This window comes from Phodopus roborovskii, unplaced genomic scaffold, assembly GCF_943737965.1.
Source record: "Phodopus roborovskii unplaced genomic scaffold, PHOROB, whole genome shotgun sequence".
Lineage (NCBI taxonomy): Eukaryota > Metazoa > Chordata > Mammalia > Rodentia > Cricetidae > Phodopus > Phodopus roborovskii.
The window spans coordinates 32,331,065-32,348,673 of NW_026126482.1; positions in this window are offsets into that span (position 1 = coordinate 32,331,065).

Genomic DNA, 17,609 nt, shown 5'->3' on the forward strand with positions numbered 1-17,609 from the left:
GATTAGGGATAACAGGAACATTCTTAAATATAATAAGAGCAATATACAGTAAACCAGAGGCCAACATCAAACTGAATGGAGAGAAGCTTATGGTGAATCCTTTAAAATCAGGAACAAGACAAGGCTGCCCTTTCTCTCCATATCTCTTCAATATTGTACTTAAAGTTCTAAATACATCTATAAGACAACAAAAGGAAATCACAGGGATCCAAACTGGAAAGGAAGAAGTCAAACTGTCTCTATTTGCAGATAATATGATAGTTTACATAAGTGACCCAATAAACTCTACAGCAAATAAACACCTTCAGCAAAGTAGCACGATACAAGATAAACTCAAAAAAAATCAGTAGCCCTACTTTTTTCAGACAAGAAATAGGCTGAGAAAAAAATCAGAGAAACATCACCCTTTATAATTGCCATAAACAACATAAAGTATCTAGGGGTAATGCTTATCAAACATGTGAAAGACCTGTATAGCAAGAACTTTGTAACTTTAAAGAAAGAAATTAAAGAAGATACCAGAAAATGGAAAGATCTCCCATGCTCTTGGATAGGTAGGATAAATATAGTAAAAATGTCAATCTTTCCAAAAGCATTCTACAGATTTAATGCAATCCCCATTAAAATCCCAGCCCAATTCTTAACTGACCTTGAAAGGGTAATAATCAACTTTATATGTTAAAACAAAAGACCCAGGAAAGGCAAAACAACCCTGTACAATAAAAGAAATGCAGGAGGCAACACCATCCCTGACTTTAAGCTCTACATCCTTAGCTATCAGGGAAATGCAAATCAAAACAACTTTGAGATACCATCTTACTCCTGCCGGAATGGCTAAAATTAGAAATACCATTGACAATTTATGCTGGAGAGGATGTGGAGAAAGGGGATTTCTCCTCCACTGCTGGTGGGAATGCAAATTCATTCAGCCATTTTGTCGATCAGTATGGTGGTTCCTCAGGAAAATGGGAATTAATTTACCAAAGGACCTGGCAATCTCCCTCTTATGCATATATCCAAATGATCCAGATGCACGCAACTAAGACATGTGCTCAATTATGTTTATAGCAGCATTATTTGTAATAGCAAGAACCTGGAAACAACCTAGATGCCCCTCAGTAATGGACGATTGGATAAACAATATGTGGCACATCTACACAATGGAATACTACTCTGCAGAAAAAAAAAATAATGGAATCTTGAAATTTGTAGGCAAGTGGTTGGCACTAGAAGAAACCATCCATAATGAGGTAACTCAGTCACAAAAAGAGGAACATGGTATGTACTCACTCATATATGGATTTTAGACCTAGGGCAAAGGATCACCAGCCTATAATTCATACCACCAAAGGAACTAGGACACAAGGTGTCCCTGGCAGAAGGGGGACAGGACAAGTCCCCCAGAGCACATGGGAAGTGGGGGGTCAGTGAATGGAGAGAGAAGTTGCAGAAGGAGAAGGGGAGGAGAGGAAAGTACATGTAACTAGGAAGATTGTGTCAGGGTTGGAATAGAAGACATATGAGATAGATAGATAGATAGATAGATAGATAGATAGATGATAGATAGATTGAGAGAGAGAGAGAGAGAGAACATAAAAGAGAGAGCCATTAATGGTTTGTAGAGAAAACTGAACCTAAAAAAGATCTAGAGACCTACAAGACTGCTGCCAACTAACAATTTGAGCAATCGTGAAAAGGCTACCACAAATGCCCTTTCCGGATAGTGAGATCAACAACTAACTCATCAACCATATTGGAGCCCTCATCTAGTACCTGTTGGAAGCAGAACCAAACACCCGTAACTAAACACTGAGTCGAACTAGAATCCAGATTCAGAGGGAGAGGACAAGACCAGGTTGCAGAAACACATAGAGACAGCTGATCCAAAAAAGGAGGAGCTAATGGACCCTCAGACTGATAGGTGGGAATTCCGCATGGGACTGACTCAGAGCTCCTGAATATGGGTCTCATCTACAAGGACTGAGCAGTCTATGTGACCTCACACAGTGGAACCAGGATGTATTCCTGGTGCACAAAAGGACCTTGTGGACACATTCCCCATGGAGGGATACTACCTTATCCTATAGACAGGAGAGAAGTCCTAGTCCCTACTAGAAATGACTTGACAGATATGCATGACCCCACCTGGATGGTATTGCCCTGCATATGGAATTGGGGCAGGGGGATGGGAGGGGAGGGTGGTTATGGTGCACGTGAGCAGCGAGAGAGGCTAAGAGAGGGGGAGGGATGGAGGGATGGAAAAAATAAAACTATACCTCTATTTGTGTTTTAGCATTTAAATAGGATCTATTGACTCCTTATTTGGAAAGATAAATATTTTCTACTGCATTTGGACTTCCATCAATCTTTGTTCTTTACTAGGCATTATTTGTTATCTTTCAATTGTGAAAATTCATGATATATTCTCTTCTCTAACAATACGTTCTTAGATTAAAACTCAAATAATAAATTAACACTATTTCAGTATAATAAATATGCAGATGTTTCAAAGACATACATATTTGAGCATAAATGTAAGGTATACTAAAGAAAATCTAAAAATAAAATTAAAGATAGTTCAATCAGTATCTTGATAGATGTAAAAGGAAAAGACTTTGATGTACAATAAAAAAGTTTTAAAGATTTTATAGGATAGTGGTTCATCAAAATGGGAAGACATCATATCCAACAATTCATTTGTACTCATTCCATAGCATAAATGTATCTTAATATCTAGTGAGAAAAATTGAGTTCTATTATTGGAAGGCATTAGTAAGAAATTAATTGTTATTATTAAACAGATATTCCTTTTTATCTATAGTTATTACTGCAGGGTGATAATTTGTTTTGCATTACAATGGATGGTATAATAATATTGAATTTGAGCTCAACCTGTGATATTAAGGGAAAGCAGCACATTTTTGCAAGAAATCAATACTCCTAGAACTAGAACATACAAATTTTTATCTGGTGTGAAGGGTTATGAGAATGTGTAGCTGGTAGAAAAAGAAAACATATAAAAGATGTCCAAAAAAAAAAAAAAACAGTTGAAATACAATTCTCACACTAATAGAAATTCAACAAAGGCTTGGCAATGAAGAATCAATCAAATAACACAGGACACAGAGGCATCAGCAAGCTATGGCTGTATAAGGAAGATATTGGAGAGGAAACTGGGATCGACATGTAAAACAACAAATTAAATAAAAAAACATAAAAAAAATGAGAAAGAGACTTTGAAAAAAAATCCATGAAAATATAATCATGATTGGAACTAGTAGAGAGGAGGTAGATAATTAAATTTCTGGCTGATTTTACTTGATCTTCATTTTTGTGCCTATAATTCACTTTGCACCGACATCACAAACACTTTCCAGCTTAGGAAAATCACACACTTGACTCTAGTCAAATGACACTACAAAGTATGTGCTACGCCACAGGAAAAGAGTTTCTGGTGCTCAGCAATGATGACTAACAAGTCACTTATTTCTCTAATGAGTTTGAACTAGATTTTTCGAGCTTTGTTCAGTTTTCAAAGAGTTTGTGATTACTTATGATATGCTTTGTACTTAAAGACTTAATAGCAAGGCTTTGGAACTACACTGAGGTGATGAAAATTTTAAAAGATGTTAGAAGCAAGTTAATACATTGGTGTGCATCTCAAAGGATGAATCTCTCTCTCTCTGTCTCTCTGTCTTTCTGTCTCTCTCCTCTGTCCCATGAACTCTGTGCTAGCTGACTACACCTAGTAGTGTGTGGGACCTACCCTGGAGTGTGGTTGATATGCTAAGTGCCACATCATTGAAACAAATTGACCTTCTCTCTCCTGGTAGCCAATAGCTCCTTAGTGAAGGGTGGACTTTACACCTATTTCCCATAGCCATACTAGGGTTTTGTCTGGCTTGAATTCACATGTGCCTTTTGCATGTTATCACAGTTTCTATGGTTTCCCAAGCCTTGTTGTGTCTGGAAAACACTGCAGCTTTGAAGTCATTCACCACCTTTGGTTCTGAAAAGCTTCCCAGTCCTCATCACATGATGATTCCTTAACCTTGAAGAAAGGGGTGATGAAATAGTTGTTCCATTTGAGGTGAAAAACTAATGTCTCTTGTTTTCTGAACATTGACAAGCTGTAAGTTATCTTTTTAATTATCTACAGATCATCTACTGATAAATAGACAAATATCTGGATAGATATCACTTACTAAAATTAAATCAAGAACAAATAAGCAATGTAAATAGACCTAAAACCCCTAATGAAATAGAAGCAGTCATCAAACGTCACCCAACCAAAAAAAAAGCCCAGAGCCAGATGGCTTCAGTGCAGAATTCTGCCGGAAATTCAAGAAGAGCTAACATCAATACTCCTCAAATTGTTTCACACTATATAAGCAGAAGGTTCATTGCTAAATTCTTTTTACGAGGCTACAATTATCTTGGTATCAAAGCCATGCAAACACATAACTAACAAAGAAAAATTTTAATCTAATTATCACAACAGAAACCCAGAAATGTTTCTCCTTAAGCTCTCAAGTCCTTAAATACAGAATTTATCATCTAAAGACATAAAATAAAGTGGAACTTCTACATTCATGCGAAATAATATGCTTTGGTTCTCAGCCCTTTTAGAAGAAAACTGTGTATTATAAGTAGTAGCTATAAGGTCAGCTTGGAACCAGTCATACACTAGCAACAGGTAGTGTGGCAATATTCTGTGTGTACACGAGATGTCCATTCCCGTTGTTACCTCTTCACTGGTACAATAATGTTAACTTCCTACACTAAGGCCACTTAACCAATCTGTGCATGTTTCTCAAGATGAGGAACACTAATGACTCCTGGGTAAAAATATTTGTTCCAATCCTATTATTTATTTATTTTACATTCTCACTATAGTTTCCCTCCCCCCTTTCCTTCTAGTCTTTCTTCCTACTTCCCTTGTGCATGGCCCCATCTACCCCTCTCCATTTCAATTCAGAAAAGGGCAAGTCTCCTCCGGATATCAAGAAAACATGACATATCAAGTTGCAGTAAGACTAAGTAACTCCCTTAGTATTAAATCTAGGCAAGGCAGGGTCCATGCCATGAGGGTGAATCCATGCCTGACACTGCCCAGAGTGCAGTGGCTAGATGGTCCAGAGACCTAGGATAGAAGTAAACACAACTGGGGAAAGAAAGATGCCAATGTAATGATGTCTAGTTATATTCTGCTACACTCATAGATTGGTGCCTTCCTTAATTATCATCAGAGAGACTTCACCCAGACACTGATGGAAACAGATTCAGAGACCCACAGACTAACATTAGGTCAAGTTTTGGGAATCTTGCCGAAGAGAGGGAGGAAGGATTGTATCAATGAATTTTTTTTTTACTACTGTAATCAACCACCCAACAAAAGAAACATTGGTGAGCAAGGGTTTATTGAGGATTAAATATCAAGGGATATGGCTTATCTTAGCAAGAAAGGTGAGATGGCTGGCCACAAGCTTTCAACCATCAGGGAAAAAGAGAGATGCAAAAACTGTTGGTCTATTTCCTTTGTCGTTTTGTATATTTGTTTAAATTATTTTTTCATTTTATATGCTAACTCCAGTTCCCCCTCCCGCTCTTTCTTCCTCTCTCCTTCCCCCTTGCCACCCCCATTCACTCCTCAGAGGGGGGTAAGGCCTCAGAAGGGGAAGTCAACAAAGTCTGTATACTAAATTGAGAGAGGACCAAACTCCTCCCCTCTGTATCAAGGTATCCCACCACAGGGAATGGGCTCCAAAAAGCCAGGTCACACCCAGGAGAGGTCCTGGTCCTACTGTCAGTGCCCCTCCCAAATATCAAGCCTCATAACTGTCACCCACATCCAGAGAGCCTAGTTCAGTCCCATGGAGATTTTCTAGCTGCCAGTCCATAGTCCATTGGCTCCCACTTGCTGGGGTTAGCCGTCTCTGTGGTTTTCCTCATCGTGATCTTGACACCGTACCCCGTTCATAGTATCCCTCCTCTCTCTCTTCAACTGAACTCCAAGAGCTCAGTCCAATTCTTGGCTGTGGCTCACTGCATCTGTTTCTGTCATTTACTGGATGGAGGTTCTATGATGACAATTAGGGTAGTGACTAATCTGATTAAATGGGAAGGCTAGTTCAGACACCATCTCCACTATTGCCAGGAGTCTTAACTGGGGTCATCCTTATAGATTCCCAGGAGTTTCTCTAGCATCAGGTTTCTGCTTAACCCATAATAACTCCCTCTATCAAGATATCTACTTTATTGCTCTCTCCCTCAGTCCCTCCCCCAACTCAACCTTCTTGATCTCTCATGTTTCTATTCCCCATCTCCTCCCTTCTACTTGCCCTACTAGCTTACCCAAGAGATCTTAACTATTTTCCCTTCCTGGGGTCTCTGTATGTGTCCCAGAATGCTGTATACATAATAAATAAATAAATCCTTTGTCTTTTTTTATTCAGTCTGAGAGACAGCCAATGAATGCAATGGAGCTTTCTACATTTTATGTGAATCATTACCCCCAAGGGAGGCAGATGGTAGGAATGTAAGCTGTTGTAGCTGCTATGGAAATTGGTGTGTAAATTACTCAATAAACTAGAAATAGATTCTAAGTCAATGGAACCATCATGGCATGGGAAAACTTACTTTGTCTTATAGAAAATTATCTTGCTCTGTTATAATCACGTTGGTTTTTTTTCTTAGAATCAACAATGGGGCCTAACATGATGAAAAGGTAAAGAATCTTCAAGTTGTATTTCTTCAGTAATTTGTGTTTTGGGATTCACCATGGTCCCAAAATGTATGGAGTTGTTCTCATTATTGTCTTCCACCTTCACTCATTTTATAGATGGTTGTGGTTGTTTATATCTGTGAGACATGAGACAAAGTGGCATGACTCATGGGCAGCGTTTGCAAAAAATGGGCATTATCGTTTACTGCTCATCATCACTATATTCAAGAATTATGAACTGATGTTTGCATTCAGTTTATAGGGAATTTTTTAAAGTTTCTATGTTATTAGTGAAATAATGAAAATTTATGTTGCTAATTTCAGTTGTTTCCTCCAAGTACAGATGTTAAGAATAATGACTGGGAGTCACTTCTGTATTTAGGCCTTTGCAAGACAGTATCATTATCAATGGGACATCTATTTTTCCTAATTGAAGTCCCTTTTGATGAGCAAAGAAATGGGTAATTTGAGAAGAAGTTGGATGCTCAGCTTAGTCAGTAGGTAACAAGACCTTTCTTCAATGCTGCACCGGCTGCCTTTTGAGAAAACTTCCTGATTCTCCCAACCTTTAGCCTGCTGTTGTCAATGCTTTCTCACTGACAGGCATGTCTACTGAAAGTTTCAAAGACTGGGTGAAAATGTCTACACTGTGTCCACTCCTTTCCTTCAAGAAAAAAATCCAGCTTACATTTCATACTTGAAGTCAAGACTCTTCAATTCTAGTATACATTATGATCTCAGTAGAAAAGAATACCTAACATTTTCTTTCACTAAAATGTGATGCATAGTATCTAGGGCAAAATATCTTTCCAATATAGGAAATGCTGCATCATTTTTACCCTCTTGACTCTGTTTCTGAGTCTGTTGATGGCTGCTCAGTGGTCTGAAAGTATTTTTGTTTTCATTGGTTGGACATTCACCAAAGCACTACATGTTTTTTCATATCAATAACAGATCACGGCTTACATCTCTTCCTCCCATCATTGAATCATTAGTCAGATAGTATAATGCCTTGAAGGCTTCTTTTGAGCTGTTCCACAGTGAGGCCCAAGTGACCATTAAAGATTCTTGACAACATATTTGATATATATATATATATATATATATATATATCATATTTGTATATATGTATACAATATTTGTATATATATATACCATATTTGTATATATATACCATATTTGTATATATATACCATATTTGTATATATATATATATATTTCATATTTAAGAAACTATGTAATCATAAGCCAGTTGTTATGTCTGTATTAGTATGAGTAATTTCATTAGGATCATGGTGGAAAATCCCATAGTGTTACCTGAGTTTCAAAGTTCCCTATGTCACTAAGAGACTTACTCAGTCCAAGTGATGGTGATTACTAAATAAGCCACATGTATATATTCAAACAACAGTCATATAACAACTGTTAATAGTGCAGCTACACATGCATTAGATTTAGGTCTAGCTCCAAGAAGAGAACCTATGTTTATTTCTATAACCTGGATGATAATACATGACTAAAGATGTTCTAGATACATCAGGAAGGTCTTTGATGTTTTGTTAAATTAATGTGAGTTACTCACTTAAAAGAGCCCCTTAAACTTCTGTATTTGCACTTTATATTATTCTTCTTATGTGCCTAGTGTATAGAAACAAGCACTTCAGAGATATTGACGAAAACTTCCAAAGGTTGAATTTCTCAATATGGGTGACTATTACTATGGCCTATGATATAATGTTTCGAAAACAAATCTAAGACACACCTAAGATCCAATGAACATTATGAACATTTGAGACATGGTGATGGTAGTAGATAAAAAACCAGAAGAGAGAATGCAGATCCAGAGTACTACTGTCTCCTGTGACATTATTTTACCTTCCTACTCCATCAAGAAAAGATAGCTGATTTGTAACTTAACTAGCTTCTAGATTCCAGAGTTTACTTCTCCCTGTACCCAAGCAGTGTGTGGCCTTAGGGATGGTATCCTGGACTATATAGTAGGAAGGACTGCAGTTTTCCTAGGTCAGCAGATAAGATGTGCCGAGACTTTACAGAGAGACTACTGCCTTCCACCCAGCCATACTTCTGTAAGTAATTCTTCCCCTAAGTTCCTCTAAGTGAAATTAAATCTTACGTTTTCTTTCACAACACGTTTGGACATTTTTACATTTTGGTGTCATCTTTGTTTCTGCTTAACTAATATGAACAGAGCCAGATAGAACTGAGAAATACCTTCTAATCATTGTTCTAAAAAGCAAATGCAGCATACATTCTTGAATGAGGGTTCTTAAAAGAGAATCTTCTTTCCCTGTAGACATGCAGAAATGTCTAGAATTGCTTTGCATTTTATTAATTGATCTAACATAGAAAAAGGAATACTGACAGCATCTAATCATGGGAACAAGAATTGTGCTCACACAAGACTCAATTGTGCAAAAGAGTTCCAGATAATGGGATATCTTCTAACGTTAAAATTGCTTATATTTGGTAATTTACGGGAATAAGATTGTCAGAATCATAGGCTGAATTTCTAACAACTTTAGAAGGAAGAAAGCAACATTTTCTTGTTTTTAAGTTTTTATGAACTGTTTAATTGGAATGCACTTAATCACATAATAGATAAGGCTAGCAGATATGGATCTAGACATTTCTGACAAAGTAATTCAAGTAAAATACTGTTTCAAAATGTGAACATTAAACTATTATTTGCTTTAGTTTTTGATAATATTTCTAAGTAAAAGGAACCAGTAACAAACATGTATATATTGGGACAGAGTCTCAACACATAACTCTGACTGATCTGAAACTCACTATGTAAACAAGGTTGATTTTAAAGTCACTGAGATCAACCAGCCTTTGTCTCCTGAATACTGAAATGAAAAGTGTGCTCTGCCATGCCTGGCTCTTATATTGGTTTTTATAAAGTGAAAAGCCAAAATGATTTATTGCCTTGTACTAATCTTAGACTTTAAGTCCTTCAGATGATAAATGAATTTATACGTATTTCCATTTCATACATAATTATCTATCATATATAATAATTTAGGGAGAGCTCATAAACTTTTGTAAATTTACTTTTTACAATTAGAGTTATCTGAAAATAATATTTATTTTACATGTGAAATATTGATTAATATTTTGTATGCTACATTTTTTCTCAGTTATTTTGAGTATTTGAGCAAAACTTACCAGATGCCTAATTTACTGTTGCAAATTTCCAATTGGATTTCTATAAGGTTCTGTGGAACAGAAGTGTTTTCATACTATTGCCACTAAAGGTAAGTAAACATTTCATTTTTAAATATAATATACTGAATCATTTTGTTGGGCATGCAAATTAATGACATGTTAGGATTTTGTGTTTGTCCATCAGTAAAATTTTAATTGCTATTGGAATTTTGATCATTGTAGGAAGACTAATTTAAAGGAGATTGATTTCCAAAGCAAGAGAAGTAGATACAATCAATATTACTAAGGCTTCTTTGTTCAAAAGGAAAATAATTTAACCCTTAAGTGTTATCTTTTATCAATACATAGGATCCATCTATCTACAGAGTTATTATGAAACCAATAAAAACTTATGGCAAACTGCCAGTGCATGGAATTATTATGGTGAGTCTAAAAACAGCCTGTAGGGTACTTTCCATGATAAAATTTTCTTCAACTCAGTATTAGAGAATTGACAATAATACACTTATTCTTGTTAGGCATGATAATGAAGCAAACCCAAGCCTTGTCTTGATGCAAATATTGCCTACTGAGTACCACACAAATTTTGAGAGAATAACCAATAGAAATCACTATAAATTCCCAAGACATTAAATTATCTACAAAGAATGACTCTAAAACATACAACCACAACTAACTTAGGGTATAAAATGTTTGAAAGTTTCTAATATTAGTCCAAAATGTAATAAATCACTGGTTTCTCAAACTGTAGAACTTTGCATCTTAATTATTTAACTATGTTTGTATGGTGGAAAATGGTTATTTACTCTCACAGCTATATAGTACCAGACCATACATTGGCAGGCACTGTGAACAGATAAAATTACACTTGATACTGCTAACCTTAGATAAATAGATCTCAATCTCCTGTTTCTATAAAGTAGGAACACTCCTTTTGATACTGGTATTAAATTTACTTCTGTGTGAGAATGTTGCCTCTTTGCCTGTGAATGTACGCCAAGTTTCTAGTTAAACATCTATCATAGATTTAAAAATGGCTACTGAGAAATTGAACATGAAGAAAACGGTAGTTAACAAACATTCAATGGTTTTGAAATTGTTTTTACTTAACTATTGAAGAATATCAGTTTGAACCAATAAAGAGCAAGAGGTTCAATAATGCAGATATAAATGTATGGTGGTATTTATCTCCATTCTACAGAAAGATTATTGTTAAAACCCAGTTGTCACATAATATCCTAAAAGGTGCAGCTGGGTAACATTTGATATTTTTTTTCATCTATTTTGTACACAGCCAGTCTCTACTGACATCTTCCCTTCGTCATTGTATATACCAAATAGAGGATTGGTGCATTGCATTGATCCCAGTGTAATTAATAGCATGAAATATTAGGTTTGCAGAAATTCCTTAATGCAAGGAATCACTGTTTCACAATTTCAGTGGATGAGTCAATAAATGGTAGTGATTAGTTAGAATTGAAATAGGTTCTAATCTTCTTGACATCTGCATGTTCCTGTTCAAAGTCAGTTATTGTTGGGGATGTGACAATAGACAAAGCTTCAGTATTACTGTGGTCAGTTAATAAATATGTCTCAGAAGAATATTGTCTTTTTATTCATGAATTTCTCATTCCTCATTCTTGACTGATACTCATTCAAGTTCTAATATTCCTGATAATCCATTAATGTTTTACACATTAACTAAATACAATTTTTCGATAATATGTATTTTAATAATATATTTGAGTAACAATAATATTTAAATGTTTGTATATAAAATATGTTTTTTAATGTTTTCATGTCTTTTTCTGAAAATTGTCAGTTGTTTTATGCTCAATTTTGTCAAATTTGCTACAATTCCAGTCAAGGTTCATGATTGTGTCAATGGTACATGGGCATATATTCACTGCAAACTGATAGAAAATGTTTATTTTCACAATTCCCAGTTAAAAGAAGTGAATCGATTTGGAACAACAGGAAACAAAAAGTTAATAAATACAGATACACATTTACCATTTACAGTATTATTAGACCTAATACAGTAGTATCAAATCTAAGCAAAGTTTATAATTTTTTATTTTCCAAAATTTATTGGGAAATATTAGTTGGTTGTAGCCTACATTTGGACTAACGCAGAGATGTTTGTTCAAGTAGACCAGAAATGGTAAAATGTCTATATAGATCAACTAGATTTTACAAATTTAATGTATTTTAGTAATTTTACCATCTACTCATTCCCCTATTGTACTCAGTATTCAAAGGGAAAATAATATTCTTGAATGAATATTTTTAGTCCATAAAAAGAATGGAAAGTTAAAAACCTATCTAGGAAATAAATGTCTCTGAATTAATTATAAAAGAAACAATAAAACATTGTCAGTTATGAGAAACAAATCCAGGAAAGATTATAATACCTTATAGTAATATTAAAATTATGTAATTATTGGTAATTAATGATGTCTGAAAAAGAGCCCATAACAATCATTTAGGAGAAATCAACAACAAATATCCCAAAAGTAAACAACTTCAACTTATAAAAAGAACTAAATGAATTCTTCCCCATGTAGGGAAACACCTATTTCTGGGGCTCTAATTTTATTTTTTATTTCATTTATTTTTCATTTAAATTTGAAATAGGTGTTTACATTTCAATTCCAGTTCCCTCACCCTCCCCTCCTTCCCTGTCCCCTTCCTATCCTCCATCCTATCCCCTTTCTGCTCCCCAGGAAGGATGAGGACTTCCATGGGGGATATTCAAAATCTGACATATAATTTGGAGCAGGGCCAAGGCCCTCCCCCATGTGTCTAGGCTGAGAGAATATCCTTCTATGTGGAATGCACTCTCAAGTTACATTTGTATACTAGGGATAAATACTGATCCACTACCAGAGGTCCCATAGACTGCCCATTCCTCCGTTTGGTCTTATCAACTGTGTCCTTTGCTTTACAGATGCTTCTAAGTTTCAGGAGGTCCCATTTGTTAATTGTTGATCTCAGTGTCTGTGCTAATGGAGTTATGTTCAAGGGTATCTCCCACTTTCTCTTCTAAGAGGTTCATGTCTTTGATCCATTTGGACTTGAGTTTTGTGCATGGCGATAGACATGGGTCTATCTGCAGTCTTCTACACACTACCATACAATTGTGCCAGTACCATTTGTTAAAGATGCTTTCGTCCTCCCATTGTATAATTTTAGCTGTTTTGTCAAAAATCAGGTGTTGGTAGGTATGTGGGTTAATATCAAGATTTTTTGATTTGGTTCCATTGGTCTACTTGTCTATTTTTGTGCCAATACCATGCTGTTTTCAGGACAAGACCAGGCTACAGAAAAACATAGAGACAGCTGATCTGAAAAAGGAGGAGCTAATAGGCTCCCAGACTGATAGCTGGGAATCCAACATGGGACTGACTCTGACCACATGAACATGGTTATAAACTAGATGGCCTGAGCAATCTATGGGACCTTGGACAGTGAAACCAGGATGTATTCCTGGTGCACAAAAGACTTTGGGAACACATTCCCCATGGAGGGATACTCCCTTAAACTAGAGACAGGTTAGAAGGCTTAATCTCTACTCCAAATTACTTGAAGATTTAGATGACCTCTCTTGAAAGGCATCACTCTACATGTTTAGTGGGGGGGGGGGGCAATGGGCGGGGAGAGTTGTCAGGGAGCATGAGAGGGTGGGAGTGAAAGAGGGAGGGATGGGGAGGGAACTGGGACTGATATGTAAAATAAAAATCGAAAAAAAGGAATATAGTAATATTTAAAGTTAAAAAAAAAAGAATACATTTGATCTACTAACAATCATCATTTCCCCGTCTGCACCCACAGGTATTGCTGAAACACAAGGTAATGTTTTTCTGTTCTCTAATTCTAGTTTTAATGGAAATACATTATCCATCATCAGTTGAACATAAGAAAATGTGTGCATGGGTCTTGATTCTTTGTATATATCTAACATTGTCAGAGTACCCATACTAGAGTCATGAAATTCAATGTCTGCAACTGAAATTTCACATTGTTAATGTTTCTGTAAATGCAATTCAATATCTAAAATGGCAAGAACTAGCAATCACAAACTGTAAATAATATATGATTGACTATCTTTTTTATCATTAGGTTCTTCCTGGAATTGAAAATGAGGACTATGCTGAATATCCAGATCTGAAATATTTACAGATATCTAATGGAAAAAAGTGCCTCTCTGCTTTATTTAAATTGCCCTTCTCCTTGGGAATTGACACATATGAGGTTGAGTTTAATCTCAAATATTTGATATGTGTGTTTGTTGGTGGCAATACCTGCTCATCCTCAAGCTTTAAATATGATCCATATGATCCACTCTTTTGATGATTCTTTTTTAATGTTATACATTTGAAGACATACAGGTACATAGAGGGTAATTTGAAAGAAATAAAGCAATATATTAGATTTACTAAATTACAAGCAAAATTGCCATTTGCTTATTTTTCATCTAGTACTAAATGTGACAACAATGTTGGAACACTATGATTGTAAATTATAAATGTTTGAGAAATTCTAGAGATTTATAACATAGAGTTATAGTAAAACAGTGTTGATCAAGCAATAAAATGAAAGCATAGGATCACAATTAAAAGTCCCACCAAATTACGGATAATATGGGCATTTTGGGCTACCTTAAGTATATCAGGCTTATCTTTAAGCCAACTGTCAATGCAATGACAGAAAATACTATTTCCATGTGATTTTTATGTGGTGAAGGTCTAAGAATTTTTGAAGTGAAGGTGGTAGTTTATAAACATTGGATGGTATGAGATTTTCCTATCAACTGTCTTCAGCCATGCTCTTTTAGATTCTCATTTTTTTTAGAACCATCTTTGATACAGTCAACAGGTTCTCTTCTCTCTTTGTCTACAGTCTATTTTGTTCTAGTTTTAGTTTATTTGTAATAATTAATTACTACATTTATATTCTCTGACTCAAATTACATATCAGAAAAGACAGAGATAGTCAGTTTCTACGGTGTTACACTGATTGATTCTTGAGATCTTTCATATTACTTTGTCATAATGGGAAGGAGACTCAGGAAAAAGAAGGTTCTCTCATTACCCACTTACATGGTGCTATCAAAGACTTACTCCTGACAAGATTAAGGCAATAAAATATATAGAGTGGAAAAAAATTATGGGTTCTTCAACAATTGCTGTGGAAGGAACACACACACACACACACACACACACACACACACACACACACACATATATATATATGTAGTACAATGACACTAGATCTATATTTCTTAATCTGTACAAAAAAATTCCCAAATTCAATAGTAGACAATAATGTATGGAAGATTGGGATTTTTAAAGGCCAAAGAAAAGGGTGACTTTGAACATGGATAAAATGTAAAAACTATATAAAAAGGGACTTGGTAACCAGAAATAGTCCCAAGAATAAACAAACTGTATTCCTTGAAACTAAATACCTTTTTCACAGAAATAAAGGCAATCAACAAAGTGAAGAAAGGGCATATAGTATCTTAGCATTCACCCAAGGGTAACATACTACAGATATGAAGATGGAGAATTACATCACTTCCCCTCCCTAATCTCCCTTGATTCTTCCCATCTCCATCTGCAATCTCCTCAAATATATGGCTTTTGTCCTTCAATGAATATTGTTATATATACACACATCTGTATTACACACACACACACACACACACATATTCTGCTGAAATGAATTTTGAATTTTCTTAAAGCTACATCACACCTATTATATACATATATGTATGTATACACACAAACACACACACACATATATATATATATACATATATATATATACATACATACATATATTAGGCAGTGTTCACTCTGTACTTAATATAACAGATTTGAGGTCCTTTATCATGATTGGGAACATATATATATATATATATATATATATATATATATATATATATGAAGAATATCACCTAAAGATAGGAAATTCAACCTAAGTGTTCAATTGAAATTAGAGCCTTTTATTTTTTGTTTACACCCTTTTAATTTTTAATGTTGTTCACAAAACTCTTAGCCTTTTCAGCAGACAGATATGGGTGATAAACAGATGTCACCATAGTGCTAGCCTAGAGCCAGTTATGTATAAGAACCAAGATTCTGTAGATAATGATTGTATTAAGGAGAATAGGAGTAATGGGGGAGAGACATAATAAGTGACATGAGGATAGGAATGCAGGAGAAACAAAAAAGAGTAAAAGTACAGATTAACTAACATGAAAGACTTTTGAAGTCCATATGGAAACTGAGTATTGTAGAAGTTGATACTGGAAATTGGTAATTAAAGGTATTAATAAAATATTAACAAGCTGTTACTAAAACAACAAAAGAATGCATCATTTTGTTCAGTTGTTCCCTCTGAATACAAATGACCAGTAGTGCAGGTTGAATGGAAATCCTGAGTACATTTAACTCTTGTAAGCTTTTGTCATTCTCAATGAAGCATTTGACTTTGCTATTTGGGTCCCTTCCAGTGCTCCACCAAAGAGGCAATCAAGACCATCCTAGTCATGGGTAAATGGGAAACTGGTCTACTCTTTATTTTTTCTTTAAAATTTTTTAAAAACATTTTCTCATTTTACATACTAATCCTTGTTTCCACTCCCTTTCCTCATCCTGCTCTCCGTAACCCCATACCCCATCCACTCCTCAGAGAAGGAAAGACTTCCTTCCCATGGGGAGTCATGAAGTCTGGCCCATCCGATTGAGGCATAACCAAGGCCCTCCCCACATCATCTATGCTGAGCAAGGTATCCTCCAAAGAGAATGGTCTATAAATAGACAGTTCAAGCACTAGGGATAAATTCTGGTCTCACTGCCAGTGGCCCCACAGACTGCCCAAGCCACACAACTGTCACCCACATTCAGAGGGACTAGTTTGGTCCCATACAGGTTCCCCTGATATCAGTCTAGAGTCAGTGAGCTTCCACTAGCCCAAGCCAGCTGTTTCTTCAGGTATTTAAAAATAATCAGATTGATGATTACCTGAATTACCATCATAGAACCTTCATCCAGCAACTGATGGAAGCAGATGCAGAGATCTATAGCTAAACACTGGGCCAAGCTCAACATACAATAATATATAACAATGTAGTTTGTCTATAGCTAATAGTTGATAAAATAGTTAACAAGAAGATATATTAATCTACCTATATTCCATCCCATTATACTTTTCCTAGAGAGATTCTTGTATCTGAACTTCATATTCCACCCTCACAACTACAGAACTTATAACCAACCCTAAACAGGTGACAATTATCCATATCCTTGGGGAAAAAACAAAACACCATTTAAACCAATTATAGGGAAATTTTCTTAAGTAATTTTCTTAAAATTACTTCCAGCTGTCTTGGGGGGGGGGAATGTTTTCCCTATGGGATCCTGAAAAGAAACAAACAAACAAACAAACAAAAGCAACTAAAGCAATGGTTAAATCTCATGACCAGCTGTAACATCTGTGGCTGGTTTGTGAGAAGCAGGTGAGGCTTATCTGAAGTTCTCATCTGAAGGTCTGTCCAGAATGTTGTAAGCAGGTGGACTATCTTAGCTAGCTAATCTGGAATTGTCTAGAGAAGTTTTATTTCAAAATCAATCCTTGACTGTTTGGTGTTTACCAGTTCAAAGACTCATTTTGAACCAGATGGGATCAA